We start from the raw sequence: 12,705 nt of genomic DNA, 5'->3' as shown, positions 1-12,705 counted from the left end.
TAAAAACCTGCTAGGTTTTTCTCGACTTAATGTCCATACTGCACCAGTTGCTACGTCCTTGAAACGTTTACGGCTACCTAGGCGCTGGTTCCAAGCAGGAGGCAGGAAAAAAAAGACAGCTTGATGTCCACCAATACTGCTCGCAGTGAATTACCATCTGGCGACTTCTGAACTACAGCTGTACGACCCGCGTGACAACAGGCGGAAACTTGTGAACAGGCGCACTGATCGAATGGATTTAATACGAGGTCCGTAAAAGCCGCTTACTGGAAAATCCAGCCAGCGCACAAAAGTAGATCAGCAGAGTAGTGGGTCAGAAGCCAACTCACTGAGCAGCTGGATGCGGGAACGGCTGACGGCGGGAACGGCTGACGGCTTTGCCCGGCTGGCTACATTCCTGCGCAAGCGCTTCTCGGGGCTCAAGCGCCTCTTCGCCATGACCACTGAGGTGACGGTAGTCACCAGCGGCTTCTGCGCCAGTGGTACTAGTGCGACCTGGCCCTGAGGCGACGGAGCGCTTGGCGAGCTCCGCGACCGGTGGCTGCCCAGATGCTTCATCTGCAACGGGTGCGTACTGCGTACAGCCGGAGTGTACTGTATTGCTACCAGCGCCTGCAACAGGGCCACATGCGTGCATTATGTCCTAACCATGCCCCTGTACAGACAAATGACCAAAACGAATATCAACCATCCCTCTGTGGCCTATGCAAATCAAATGACCATGCAAAAACCAACCCCGCTAACCCAACCAAGAACGCGAAGCGTTTGCACCTTTCGCTCTGTCCTACCTACTTGGAGCTTGATTGACATCGTCAATAGATTCGCTTCGCTCACAGAGGGTGACAAAGTCATCGAGTACGATGATCATGATGATTCGGAAGATGATTGTGATGCACCGCGACGCATTATTGTTACTAGATACAAAGCCTATGCAAGCCCTATCCTTAAATGTGGTTACATTCTGTTCCCTGGTAGCGCAAAAGACAAGATTGAACCCTAAATCTCACTAGAAATGCGTGATCTACGTCTCTTTTACGTGCTCTACGTCTCTACGTGCTCTACGCACTTGTCCTGTGTCCTTCGTGCCGGTGTCGCTTTGTTAGTGTGTAGCGTGTTATTCAAACCAAAATGTACAACCAACTAGCCCACATTGCTGCCTTGCCTCTTTCTTGGTCTCTCAAGATCGGTTACAAACGCCCTTCTTTACCTGGAAGCCCATAACCCCGATCTAAATTCTCGCTTTCAAATACGGTGCGAGCTTTCTCCAGGTTGCTGGACCCGGTGACTGATGTCAATACTCCTATTTCTGCTTCTCAACCGGCGTTATACTTTTATCATCATTGGCCACGGTATCAAATGCCACAAATTATGTTAGTGCAGAAATTTTAACACCGATTGGTGTTGACCTCATTTCTTTGCAGTGGGTTGATACACGCCGGCAGCAGTGGAATAACGTTTTGACCACATCTTCCCACCTCAAGCGGAACACATGCCCGCAAACATTTAAAACTGTCTTCTCTCTGATCACATAGAGTAATACCCCCATCATATGCTGCTTTTTACCGATGCTTCCGTCAGCTGCCAAAAACCTTCCGTTGGCATCCTTTCGCAGGATTTGGCATGAAGCTATTCTGTCCGCATCCCAGTTAATATTCCTATATTCTTTGCGGAAATTTTGGCTCTTGGAACGACCCTCTCCAAAACTCCATGTGCAGGTGTCTCACGTTATTATCCTCATTGATTGTTTGTCAATTTTAATCCCCTTTTAAACTTCATAAAACATTTTTTGAGCCGTTTCCTGCGATTTTTGTGCCATGGACTTTGAAGGAAGTCCGTTTGCTCTGGGTCCCTGACAATGCAGGCATTCATTCAAATGAGGTAGGTAATTATTTAGCAAGGTCAGCTCTTGACGGGTTAGTAACACATACCGTCCCAAATTTTAGCCAGCTGGCAATTTTCAGGTTTGAGCGGTTCCAACACATATCAGCCAGGTTACGATATCTCTTACTAACACCGCTGATTATCAGCACTTAGCATATAATTGGAACGCCCTTTCGTGTAAACCCAGGCTGTGTGAGGTATCTACGGCGCGGGTACGGTACAGGATTCCAAGTTTGAATTTATTTCTATGCAGGTGTGGGTCGACACCGACAAACCAATGTGACGCATGCGGGGAAGTTGAATCGGTAGACCATTTTCTCCTCTACTGTCCAAAATTCGCATTTCTGGGGAAAATTTACCTAGAGGTCCGTCTCTCCAGATTTCGGCGTGAGCGCCAAAGTATTTTTATTGGGTTCAATTTGTGAGATTCTCCTTGATTTCATAATTCCAATGGTAGGTTGATTTGCTAATTCTTTGAAATCTTTCGAGCTCTTCTTTTTTCACCAAAATGCTGTCTGTTATTGTACTTTAAGTATTTTTATGGCGTTTTATTGATAGATTTTTGTAAATTCATGTTTGGTCCTAATATTTTGTCGTATTCTCGAATGAAAATTTCCTTATTTATGCCACTACACCTTGGCCAATCCCCCCATGTGGGTATGTGCCATGTTTTAATAAGAAAAAGATCATTCAAGCTTCCCACTACTATCAAATGCGGTGGCTCTTGCTGATAGAAGGGACAGCGATGTTACTGGTCTTAATCTCCGCCACCATCGAGCGTCTTAAACATCGGCCCAGGAGGATCTTCAGAACGAAATTGATTATATTGATCGCCCTATCGTATATATGCCAGTGGGGCTATACAAACTCAGATACCGCCGTAACCGCCTAGTTTGTTCACGCGCTTCGTAGACAACGAATCGGGCAACGATGGTGCAAATGTCTCAAATTTGCCCTGCACCTGCATCGCCGTCTTTTATCGCGACTACAAATAAGTCTACCCGTAAACTGGCCACTCCAACGCGCCGCTTCTGCGCTATGTAGTGCAACAGCTACAAGCCCTGGCTGCCACTCTCGCGGAACGCTTATCAGGATGACTGCCACAATGGCTTCTAAACTGTAACCATATGAAATTCAGAGTAATTGCCTGGGACCCGCTAACAAGGTTAGTGGGCTCCGAGGACGCATTCGCATGGGCTCACTTCAAGCGTGGGCGTTACTTCTCCCAGAACAAAACTCTCTCTAACGAAAGTCGGGGTTTACTAGCTACGCAATATCACCCATTCCAGATCGCCGCACGCGTTTGTCATGTCAATAACCATGCAAGGCTGCTATTCATGTTCGCACCTCTCTTGTTCAGACGGCTCTACTTATGGAGACATGGTACCCCGCGTGGCAATAGGTGGTGGCCGTAAAGGTGCAACCTTCTCAGTGCGCGATCGTGCTTGTGTCGGGTTATGTGCTTCCCTAGTCGGGGCGGGCACCCCGACTTCGTCTGGAGTGGCTCATCTCGCTTCGTCGTCATCCTCTTGGCTGCCCTGTTTTCATTGCTGGAGACTTCAATGCCCCTCATCTTGAGTGGGATTACTCTGTGTGCAGTGAACTTGTGCGTCTCCTCCTCGATACGCTGACGCAGAACCAATTTTTCTTGTTTAATGACGTAGCCATGCCTACACGACGCAGCACCCACCCATGCATGCCACCGCATTCACCGGAGCTGGCCTGGTGACTGGGCCATCGAACGGTTAGCTGGCATCGCGAACCAGACTGCTGGGGGAGTGATCATCATCCCTTTTGGGTCGGCCTCGCTCCTCACGCACCACACCACCTTCGTCGCCAGTGCAGGGTGATTCAATGAGACTCGTTTCGCACCTAGATAGCAAGAGACGCGCTCGACATTGTTGGTGACCCCATCTTATCGTTGCTAACCGCGATAGACATAGCCACTACATCATCACTGGTCGAGGAATCTCATCCAGCACCCGACCTTCGGCTTGTTCAACTTTCGGCGCAGCGCCGCCAGGCAGAGGTTAATGCCAGCCGACACTCGGATTTCTTGGAGGCTAAAACCCGCTATCGTCATCTGACAGCTGCCGCCAGACGTACGAACGCCGCCTTTCGCGCCAACGCTGGTTGGCGTGGTGGTCTGCACTTTGTCCAGCCACGAGTACAGCCTCCATCTTTAGAACTTTTGCAGCAATGGAAGGCAGTGGACGTTCCGCTGGTCTGGATTCCAGCGTGTGTCTCACGTCAGAGAAAGCCCCATATGTATTTGCGTTTCACCTGGCGCAGGTAATGTTTCCCAGCTGTGGTACGCAAACACCTGTGGTATCAGCCCCATTCATGTTTCCGCCAAATGCAGGAGCTCTACCATCTGCTCATGTCATCTCCGGGATGCAGTCTCCGTTCACTTTGGCTTAATATATCGCTGCGATAGATCAAACAAAACTTAAGACTGCCCCTGGTCCTGACGGCGTGACATAGGAGGTGTTAAAAAACTTAGACGGAGCCACCTTGGAAACTATCCTGGGTTCATTAAACAATGATTGGCAGTCAGGAGAGGTACCGGAGCAATTGCTGCAAGCAGCTATCATCGCCATCCCAAAGCCCGGAAAACCTCATGACAATTTCTCTCACGTCTACACTGTGGAGATTGTTGGAAAGTATGTTGGCGAACCGCCTGCAGTGGTGGCTAGACGTACATCACTGGTACCATTCGTCACTGATTGACTTTCGTTCTTACCTTGGGGCAGAGGATGGCCTAGAACATTTATCCTCTATGATTCTGATCGGTGGCCGATCGTCCTGTATCCGGACAGTTCTCGGCATGGATGTGCACAATGCATATGACCATGTCAGTCATGCTGCCCTCATTGAGGTGCTACACTGGATTCACTTCCCCGCAGACATCTGCACCTTTCTTCACACCTTTCTTATATCTCGAGAATTTGCTTCTGCATGAACAAAGAGATTGTGGGATCCTTTCGGCCACATCGTGGTGTACCACAAGAGTCAGTGCTAGCTTCACTATTTTTCAACATTTGTATCCTACCCTTGGCATGGCGCTTAGGCGACACTGCTGAACTGCACGCACTCATTTCAGTGGATGACATTACAGTCGGGTTTGTTCATCTACCTCTCCAATCTCATGCCTCAAGTTTACACTTCATGCTGACAATTGCAGGTCAATGGTGTTCTTTTGAAGGAGTAACGTTGTCACCCCTAAATACGGCTCTGCTTCCCATCACGAACGCACGTTGCCGTCGCGCGTTTAACAGCGCCCCTATCAGCCTTTATCTGACCGGAAATATAATTCCGGTTGTTACCTCACTCCAAGCCCTCGGCTTTGGCATGCATGATTCCGGCTCTGCAAGCCCCTGCCTTCGCACAGCACGCCAGAAGACATCCAAAATGCTGCATCTCATCCGCCGTATTTCACAGAAGTCACGTGGTGCCACGTCCACCATCACCCGCCTCCTTTTACTTTATGTCCTACAGCCAAGCTTGATTCACCAAGCCCAATTCCAGCACATGACACCCGCAGAGTGGGATCGCTTGCAATCGATCAATCGAGCAGCAGTGCATGTAATTACGGACCTGTCACACACTACCCCAATGTACGCCTTCCAGACCGAAGCACAAATAAACACGATTGACGAACTAATTTATTTATTTTATTTTATTTATTTATACATACTGCAGCGCAATTATATGCACTATGGCAGGAGTGGGAAAACACAAAAATGCAAGGAAAAAAAATGCAGCAAAATGTACAAAGTGAGCACAACAAAAAGTTAAAATCACAAATGATATATCAAACAAGAAAGGAACTGTTAACGACAGGGTAAGAATACACAGCTATTATGCGTCTTCAACGGCAGTTACAAAGTTTTGAAATGGACAAGAACGAATGGACCCGGGTAGAGAATTCCAGGCTTCTATTGAACGGGGAAAAAAACTGAATTTGAACAAATTAGCATGCGCAAAATATGGTATCAAATTAAGCTCGTGATGACTTCTTGTAGATGATAATGGTGCAATGTTAATGTAGTGGTTAGCTGACAGCCTTACTGAGGAATTGACGACACAATGTAAGAATTTTAATGATTCAGTGTGGCGACGGACAGACAGCGTGGTTAAATTCAATGAGAGAAGTGTAGAAGAGGGTGAGAAATCGCGATCATAACGATGACATATAAAACGCACAGCTTTCTTCTGGACTGCTTCTAACATGTTAATTTCGAATTGCTTGTACGGGTTGCACACTACAGCTGCGTAATCAAGAACAGGGCGGATTAGAGATTTATACAACAGTAGCTTTGTGTCTTTTGGTGAATTGGGTAGCGTGCGTCGTAGATAACCTAGTTTTTTTAGTGCTTTATTACATACGTAATCAATGTGTTTAGACCAAGACATGTTATGCGTGAATATGACACCAATATATTTGTACTGCGAGACCCTATCCACCACACGGCCATTGAAAGAGTAACTAAAATGGGAAACGGAAGATTTGTTACAAAAAGACATGAGGACGGTTTTGTCGAAATTCTCATTTGCCAGGTACTACACCAACTACAAAACATAGCAAATGACTCTTGGAGGTGACGATGATCATTAGGGCCATTAATTACTTCGTATAAAACGCAGTCATCATCGTAAAGACGAATGTTAGAAGAAATGTTATGCGGCAAGTCATTTTTATATATTAAAAAGAGTAGTGGTCCAAGGACGGAGCCTTGAGGCACACCTGACGGTACATCAACAGCAGTAGAATGAGAAGAATTATAGGATACGAACTGGGAACGAGATGAGAGAAAGCTAGAAATCCAATCAACCAAGTGAGGATTGTTTAGTATAGCATTTAGTTTAGCAAGAAGCTTGGAATGTAGAACAGTATTGAATGCTTTCGAGAAGTCTATAAAAATGGCATCAACTTGGTTACCGACATCGAGGTTATGTAATATATCATGAGCAAATTCTGTTAATTGTGTTACCGTACTAAAACCGCGCCTAAACCCATGCTGAAAGTTAGATAGCAAATTATTGGATTCAAGAAAAAGCATGATGTGTTTATGAATGATGTGTTCCAACATTTTGCATGACTGTGATGTCAATGAAATTGGTCTGTAGTTCGACAAGCACTGTCTATCACCAGATTTAAAAAGAGGGAGAACTTTGGCTAATTTCCAAGAAGAAGGAACTGTAGCGGATGATAAGGACTTGTTGAATATGATGGTCAGATATTTCGAAGACCACATGGAGTAACGAACCAGGAACGCGTTATGTATTCCATCTGGGCCGGTACATTTCTTAACGTCGAGGTTTAATACAAGATTTAGGATGCCATCAGTGTTTATGACAGAATCACTGATTGCTGGAGAAGAAATTATATTAGTGAGTGGCGGAATGACGTTGTTATCCGGAACGAACACCGAGTTAAAATATTTGTTGAAAGCATCAGATATTAAAGCAGGCTCACTGATGACGTCATTATCTAATCTGAACGAAGTGGATGAAGTGTCACGAGGTAAGATGGATGACCAAAATTTTCGGGGGTTAGTTCTTAACAGATCGCGCATGTGGACACGAAAAAAGAAATCCTTGGCTATGCGCAACTTAAGATTAAGTTCTTTTTTTGCCTTGTGAAATCTGTCTAAGGTTATGGGATCGTTGCTTCTTCTCGAACGCCTTAGCCTACGAAGGCGACGAGATAAATGCAAAATGTCTCGAGTCATCCAAGGAACATTAGTATTTCTTTTCTTAGTTTTAATAGGAACAAAGCGTTGGACACAATCCTTGACAAGACATACAAAGTAATTAGTAAGAAAATTTACGTCGTGGCTTGCTGAGAAAGCAGAGAATGTAGCGAAACGATCAGCTAAAACCTCAATAATGGAATGTTCGTCAGCACGAGTGAAGTCAGGAAAAGTAGTAAACAAATAGGGTGATTTGGAGACTGGACAAGAGAGTGAAACTAACACGCCTTTATGGTCTTAGAGCCCATCAAATACTTCACAAGAGAAATCATTTTGGGCCAAAGTAGAGTTTAGAAAAACTAAGTCGAGGATGGAATTCAGCCTAGTAGCACTAGAAACAACCTGAGTTAGTTCAAACAATAAGGAAATGTTTATTAGTTCTTTACAAATTGTAATGTCACGACCAAATGCAGACAACGATGGCCAGTGGATGCCAGGAGTGTTGAAGTCTCCCAAACAGATAAATCTTGATGAAGTAATGTTGATCTTGGTCATGAAATTTGCGACAGCGTGAAGGACATCAACGGAAGAACCAGGTGGACGATAAATAACACTGATTAGAATAGTATAGTTGTTTAGATAAACTTTTCACCACAAGGATTCTGTATCAGGGGGAGAAGGCAAAACTGAGAATCGTAAATCCGATCTGATAAGCAATGCCACACCGCCGCCGATACTGCAACTTCTGTCTAAGCGCACAGTAACAAAACCTGGTGGGGTGAATTCGGAGTCATAAACCAGTGTCGGAGTCATTCACCAGTGTCGCCAAGCACGGTGCACAAAATGCCGCAATATCCCTGAAGCAGCAGCTCTCGCAAAGTATATGGAGGATGGTTGTGTGTTGCCTATCGTTTCCTGCCCGTCATGACCACCATGAATTTGCCAGCAAGTTACAGATAATCGGCCTATGATCGAATACTCTCACGATCCGTTAGCCCCCTTAGTGAATCTAGTGTGGGACGGATGATATCTCGTCTACGACTGAAACTTCCCTACGGCGACACGTGGCGTATTTCAACGCTAGTGAGAGTGAAGTTCACGTGACCACGGCCATCGCTTCTCCTGCATTATTACTACAAATTACAACATGCTCATATGCTTTCTTCCCCGTCTAGCCACAGGCACAGGTCATTCTGGGAGCATTAAGCATCCTCTGCCCTCGGTTGCCATCTAGAAGCCACCTTGACATCCTCACAGTCTCCCTAGGCGCTGTCCGTAGTCTGTGGCGTGGTTTGAACACGAATTTATTAGCCCAGCTAATTCAGGACATCACCGAAAAATTCTCCCACTCAGTATGAGTACAACGGATTCGTCGAGATCGCCACCCCACGCACGCAACCTTTGGTGGATGGAGCAATTCAGGAATCAGCTCTTCCACGTCCCCTTCAAGTGGCCCCGACCTCTTTGCTGACAATACTCCTTCAAGAAAAAGAAAACCTTCGGCACCCCACGCGAGCACTTCTCCCGCAATGTTGCACCGACCTCAATAGCATTCTTCCACGCTGGGAAGAGGTCTTGCTTCGAAAGTTACGCATCCGTGTCGCTCTCACTCTAGCGGTAAGCTTGCCATGACCGGGATAGTACCATGCCCCTTCCAGTGACTCCTGCCCCTTCTGTCCCACTCCTGTCTGTGCGGCGGACGCAAAGGACTTGCTTTGGGACTGCCCCTCTTTGCGTGCTATCCTGCAGGAACACATGCTCCGGTATGGACCGCCCGCAGGTCGTCCACAAGATACAGAACAGTGGATTTTTAGGCCGCACCACAGAATGTTCCGGGTCTTCCTTAGAGTCCAGCGTATACCAATATTTTTAAATACCTTATGCCAGCACGCTCACTGTCGCAATAAAAAAACCTCATCGGGCTAGGCATTCGCGCAATTACACTAAGAGCATGTTCAGGCATAAAAAACAAGCGGATTGAGCATGCACTCGCTCTAACCGCTGCGCGGTGTGCCTCTTTCACTCAAAAGTGCCGGCTTTCCCTCATAACTTGGATGCTTGGGAGAGCACTATGGCAGGTCTACGCGCAACTATAAGAAGCTTTACACTAAATTTACACTTACACTCAGCGCCCTATCGTACCATCCCGAGCTTTCATCACTAAAACGATCCGCTCTTTGCCCGCAAATGACACACTTCCCAGTCCTAGTACACTATACCGCCGGCACTGACTCTGAGTTAACTTTCCTTTTCATCCTACCGCTGTACCCTCCTCCTACGCTTTTTTTCCTTACGATATCTCCACTATCGACATATTTGCTCCCCCAGTGCACTCGATCATGGTTACGCTAGGTTACGCAGAGGAGGCACGCCGCCTAACGAAGAAATAACCGCCTAAGAGCTGCACTCAACTCTTTTAGAACTCAACTACCGCCTTTTGCAATGCTTTGGTCTACCACATGATATTCGCGCGTCAGATCGCGCATTAAACTCGAGCAACACTTTGCTGGTCACTCTGCTGAACTGTTGTAGAGGTATATGTCCTGCACGCATGCATTTCTTAGTTTCCAGATGGTCCCCTACATATGCAGGCAGAAAAAGGAGCGTGCAGAGGCCCATGTTGTTGAGACGAGGCTCAGCTCTCTAAAGTTGATGCTGCCTCCCTGATATTTGTTGTGCAGCCATCACGGGCTAGTGTTGATAGCTCTAATGTACTGACTGATCTCCTGTTTTCCACTTGTAATCTCTTTTGTGGATCTGGTACGTGCACTATTCTGCAGGATGAATCGCCTGTGGGCGCATCAAGTGCTGTTTTGGATGCTGAGGAGTTTGTTCTGACTAGACGTGTGCAAGGCCGACTTCTTAATGATATCCAAGACCCCTGGATAGGCTCAAGGCTGTTTACACCTCTGGAAGAGGACCAGAAAGCTGTCGCCACAGAAGTTTCTCAACAGCAAGATGTGGTGCCTATGGTCCAGGGACGTTGGTCTCACCAGGCGATGAAGACTCTTGTCTGTTGGAACTCATTTCAGCGTAAGTGACGCCGCTTCATCCGGCATTCACTGCTCCTCACCTGACCAGATAAAAGGCATTAGTCGAACACATCCGGCGGACTCCCACGCAGAAATTCTCGAAGATCAGCGCATTACGCGGGCCGACAGCGGGACTTCAGCTAACAGTCCCGCCGCCGCTAGTACAGAGAATAAATATCTTTATGCCCATTGCAGATGGGTTAACCCTGGCTTGGTCGCGCACACAATGGCCGAGGCTTTGGCATCGAGTCGAAGAATCTACGTGCAACTACGCGACAGAGTGTCTGAAAGATCGGTCCAGGCGAAGGATGGTGCCTGAGCGGAGCCTACAAAAAAATGTTACTCAAGAAAACTTTTAATCTCACCTCCTCGCACACGACTGAGGACGGAATTGATAGTGAAACAAGGATGTGACACTCACATCATTGACTTTGCAGTGATTTTAACTGATATATGAACATCGCAATTTTGATCAAGTTGTGGGAGCAAAGACGCACCAAGTACGAGCTCCTCAAGGCGTTATGCAAAGAAAAAACTTATTGTTTTCAGACTCTGAAATTGCATGGCTCGATGCTTTGGCTGCTTATATAAAATCTTTGCCAAAACAGCGGCAAATTTTCTTCCCCAGCAAGCCAAATTGTGCGGCTTTCAGAATAACATTGCATAGCACCGTGTCCCTTATAGAACGTCTCCTCGCTGCTGGCTTCCATTACGTTCTTGTAGGAAATATTGGACAGGACCCAGTAGAGGTAAGACAGAAGGGTCTACCTGGCAGAAAACGCGATGTCCTATTTATATTGCCTGTTGTGCTCGCTGCCACATTCTTATAGCTATTAGATATTTAATTATTATAAAGTGTCTTGCGACGAGAGAATGCATGTTTATGTATTCTTTTTCTAGCGATTTTTGGCATAGCTAGACATGTGGCCGGAGATGGAGGTCAACCAACTGTCCAGCAGTTCTTGTTTATCCATCGTCTGCGGAGTGTCAACAACTTGGTACGGCCTCCGAAAAGAGCGTCAGTCGAAGGTGAAGCGCCAAAAAGTTGCTCCTCAAGTTTAAAGACATTGACTGCAAGAAACCGCCTTCTCCAACTCACGTAAGTTACGAATTTGGTTTCGTGACAAACTTGTATGCAATTTTTCATTGCATATAAGCAACGGTTCTGCAAGTTTTGTATTTTTCAGATCGACCCACTGGCTGTGCTCTTCGATGATATTCTTTTAGAGCCTGCTGACTGCATGGAAGGCAACAGTTGTACAATGCAGCAAATGTCACCCAAGGAGTGCATTCTAGATCATCTAGCTGGCTATGTGGTCAAGAAGTTTGACACGATGGCTTGTTCGTGCTGTGTCCAAATCTTAAAAAATTCAACTCGGAAACCAAATGATTTGACAGCAATAAGATCAAAAGGGTATCTACAGGTGCCTTCAGACTGCTTGCTTGGCCTTTTAAAAGTAGTAGAAGGCTATGTGGAGGAGTTCACAGTAGAGAAAATTGCATGCCCTAATCTATACATGAATATTACTGAAAGCATATTGCATGACAACCGAATTCCCTCTGTTAGCGTGGGCTGTCCATCACATTTTGTGGCAACCACAGCAGAAGTTGCTCATTTCTTTCTGAGATGACGGCTGCATTTCTTCACCAGAGAAAAAAACAAGAAGTCCAGGGAATCATCGCCCCGGTCTTGTCCAGCAAGTGGAGGGAACAAGTTGTTTTAAACGTTGTTAAACGGTTCCGAGTTACGTAGCTCTGTCATGTCTCTGCAAAATAAAAAGATTGTTGCGATTTTTTGCTTTAAATGTCCCGTTCTCAAGAATAAAACTATTGTCTCCACTTTCTTCATCTTTGATGTTGGAAACGGTTCTGACTTAATTTACCTTAATAATGATGGTATCGGCCATGAAGAAGAATTACTTGTTTGTACTGATAAATTATCAATATCAGTTGCAATAAAACCAGAATGAAAACTACAAAATACAGTATGAGCAACTTTAAAGGCAGATGTGGAATGAAGGCGTTGGCAGTAAAAAACAACAAAAAAGCAAGAAATCTATATGAAACAGCACTCGGTCTTAATTGCTTATTCCGGA

General features: G+C 46.0%; 1 pseudogene; it reads left to right on the top strand.

The window, feature by feature from the left end:
• The first annotated feature begins 340 nt into the window (after window positions 1-340).
• Window positions 341-12,333, top strand: LOC144124479 (uncharacterized; annotated as a pseudogene).
• The last annotated feature ends 372 nt before the right edge of the window (window positions 12,334-12,705 follow it).

This window comes from Amblyomma americanum, chromosome 1, assembly GCF_052857255.1.
Source record: "Amblyomma americanum isolate KBUSLIRL-KWMA chromosome 1, ASM5285725v1, whole genome shotgun sequence".
NCBI lineage: Eukaryota > Metazoa > Arthropoda > Arachnida > Ixodida > Ixodidae > Amblyomma > Amblyomma americanum.
This window is presented reverse-complemented; position numbering and strand designations above follow the sequence as displayed.